The sequence below is a fragment of the Plecotus auritus genome, assembly GCF_963455305.1.
Source record: "Plecotus auritus genome assembly, chromosome: 1".
NCBI classification, from domain to species: Eukaryota; Metazoa; Chordata; class Mammalia; order Chiroptera; family Vespertilionidae; genus Plecotus; species Plecotus auritus.
In genome coordinates, this window is record NC_137770.1 from 127,294,763 (window position 1) to 127,297,977 (window position 3,215).

General features: G+C 57.4%; 1 pseudogene across 1 annotated transcript; it reads right to left on the minus strand.

Moving 5' to 3' along the window:
* Window positions 1-1,346: 1,346 nt before the first annotated feature.
* LOC308241016 (D-3-phosphoglycerate dehydrogenase-like) lies at window positions 1,347-2,956 on the minus strand (annotated as a pseudogene). Its single transcript has one exon. The product of its transcript is annotated as a D-3-phosphoglycerate dehydrogenase-like (transcript).
* Window positions 2,957-3,215: the final 259 nt, after the last annotated feature.

Genomic DNA, 3,215 nt, shown 5'->3' on the forward strand with positions numbered 1-3,215 from the left:
ACCCCCGATCGGGATGGGGGGATGATCTGGGGTGGGACCGGCAGGGGGTAGAGGCTGCAGGAGTTTGGCCAGCTGGCCCAACCCCAAATTGGGTTGTGGGGGTGTTTGGGGGTGGGGATAGCCAGGGGGAGGGGCCGTGGGAGGTTGGCCAGCCTGCCCCGCCCCTGATCGGGCCAGTTGGACAGCTGTACTGCATGTCATAGACACCAGTCGTTTTGGTTCTTCAGGCCGTTCCAGTGGTTTGGGTCCCTTGGCTTTTATATATATACTAGTGGCCCGGTGCACAAAATTCAGCCTGCACCCTCTCCAATCAGGGACCCCTTGGGGTATGTTCTACTGATGGCTTAGGGGAGTGGGGAGTGGGCCTAAGCTGCAGTCTGGCCTCCCTCTGCAGGAGGTGACCGGTGGGCTAATCAGGATGGTGCGGGCAGCGAGTGGCCAGCCCCGCCCCCAATTGCACCATGGCCACTGGTGGCCTCCCTCTGTGGGAGGCCACCCCAGCAGGCCTATCTGGGGATGGTGCTGGGCAGCCCAACCAGGTGGATGATCAGGGGATGGCGCCAGCCCACATCACCCCACTGCCACTGGTTGCTGCTGTACCCTCCCATCCCATCACCATCCCCTCCCTCTGCCCACTGGCATGTGCCTTGGCTGGCCTGGCGAAACCCTGCCCCCCACTGACCAGTTGTTCCACTGTTCGATCAATTTGCATATTACACTTTTATTATAAAGGACTAGTGGGCCGGTGCATGAAATTCATGCATGGAGGGAGGGTTCCCTCAGCCCAAACTGCACCCTCTCCAATCGGGGACACCTTGGGGGATGTCCGGCTACCAGTATAGGCCTGATCGCTATGGGATCAGTCAGACATCCCTCTCACAATCTGGGACCGCTGGCTCCTAACAATTCACCTGCCTGCCTGATCGCCCCTAACTGCCTCTGCCTGCCTGCCTGATTGCCCCAACTGCCTCTGCCTGCCTGCCTGATCTCACCCCCAATGGCCTCCTCTGCCAGCCTGATCTTGCCCCCAACTGCCCTCCCCTGCAGGCCTTATCTCGTCCCCAACTCCCCTCCTATGCCAGCCAATTTGGTTCTGATTGGTCGGTTTCTATGCCAGTCAGCATCAAAAGCTCCACCTCCTAGGCAGCCATTGGCTCCTCACAGTTGACCCATATTTGGTTCTGATTGGTCAGTTTCTATGCCAGTCAGCGTCAAAAGCTCCTCCTCTTAGGCAGCCCTTGGCTCCTCACAGTTGACCCAGATTTGTTTTTTTGGTTCTTTTTTGGGGGGTGGGCTGTTTATTAAGTGGTTATTAAAGGAGTCAGAATGCAACCTCTCAATGTTGATCACAAAGCCCCCAAATGAAACCGAAAGGCCTTGGTCACATGCTGCTTCCAGGCATCCAGGCTGGGCAGTAGGGAGGAGATGCCCATGATGTGCCAGGTCTCCCCATTGGACACCACTGAGGTGTGGTAGGACAGCAGCTGTACGTCTGCCTCTGCCAGGAGTCCAATCATGGTAGGCAGCATGGCAGGGTTGGAGGGCTGAGCCCAGAACAGGAGCAGGGGCAGACCCTTGTGGAGAGGCACTTCTGGCCTGAAGGCAGCTCCGTTGAGTGCCGGCAGCACAGGTGTGGTGCGCTGGACAAAGCCCACAGCTGGTAGGGGGCACCTGCCAGGGCCACGCTCAGGAGGCCTTCCCCGCATCCTTGCTCTCCTGGCACAGTGAGGTTATGGGAGGTGGTTACATTGAGGCCAGCCTCCTTCACCAGCAGCTTGGCATTCACTAAGTTTACATACACATAATTAGAAGTGTCTTTGAGGAGGCTGACAATGACTGCAGGGCTCAGGCAGTTTTCAGCATTCTTTAGGGATAAGCCCTGTGTTACAACCTGGATGGTCGCTTTGGGGGACCCTGCCCAGGCTCGCATCAGAGTCCCCAGAGCTTCTGCCAGACCAATCCAAGGTTTGGTATGTGGAGAGAAGGTGCTGGTAAGGGCCTGGGAATTCACAACCCCCACGAGGGCTCTCCCCTTCACCATGTCCATGAACTGGACAGCAATCTCCTCCCCACAGTGGCTCTGGGGCTCCTTGGTGCTGGCACCCAGGTGGGGGCAGCTGATGACATTCTAGTGGTCCACCAAGGCACGGTCCCGAGGCTACTCCTCCACGAACACGTCCAGCACTGCGCCCGCACACTGCTCCGACTACGGGGCCCAGAGCAGGGAGCCCTCGTCCACGATCCCTCCACGGGCTCAGTTCACCACACACATGCCCTTCTTGCACAAGGTAAAGGTGCTGTCATTCAGTAGGCCTGTCATTGAGGGCAGGAGAGGGGTGTGCACAGTGATGAAGTCACAGAGCAGCCAGCTCTCCTCCAGGGGCAGCTGCTGAATGTGGAAGGAGGCTGAGACCTCTGGTGAGATGATGGGGTCATACCCTAGAGTCTTCATCCTGAAGGACTGCATCCAGATGGCCATTTCTCTCCCGATCCTCCCCAGGCCAAGAATTCCCAGGGTCTTTCCATTCAACTCGGTTCCCATGAACTTCTTTCAGTCCCATTTGCCATCCTTCATCGAAGCCGTTGCCTGGAAAATCTGCCTGGCCAGACACATGATCATCCCACAGGTGAGCTCCGCTGCACTAAGACTGTTCCCATTGGGAGTGTTCATGACCAGGATGCCCTTCCTTGTGGCGGCCTCCAGATCCACATTGTCCATGCTGGTGCTGGCCCTGCCCACCACTTGGAGCTTCCCTGCTGCGTTGATGACATCCGTGGTCACCTTTGTGGCCAAGCGGAGGAGAAGGCCTTCGTAGTCCTGCAGCTCAGCTATCAGCTCCTCTTTGCTCAGGTTCTGCTTCTCCACCACCTGCAGCCCTCCATCTTGCAGGATCTTCTGGCAGCAAGGGTCCAGGCTGTCACTGATGAGCACTTTCTGTAGATTTGCGAAGGCCATTCCTGGAGCCAGCTACCACACTCCCTGGACAGAAACACCTCTAAGCCCCCAGATTTCGTTCTGATTGGTCAGTTTCTATGCCAGTCAGTGTCTCTGGGCCTATCAACAGGGCCTGATCAGAAAGGCGGGGCTGATCAGCAGTCCCAGTGGAGTCCTGGAGAGAAATGGAGGCAAGGCTGCTGGCCAGACTGGGATAGAAAGAGAGAGGCATTGCTGGTCAAAAGCTGCCACAGAGGCAACAGATCAGTCCCTGCTTCTC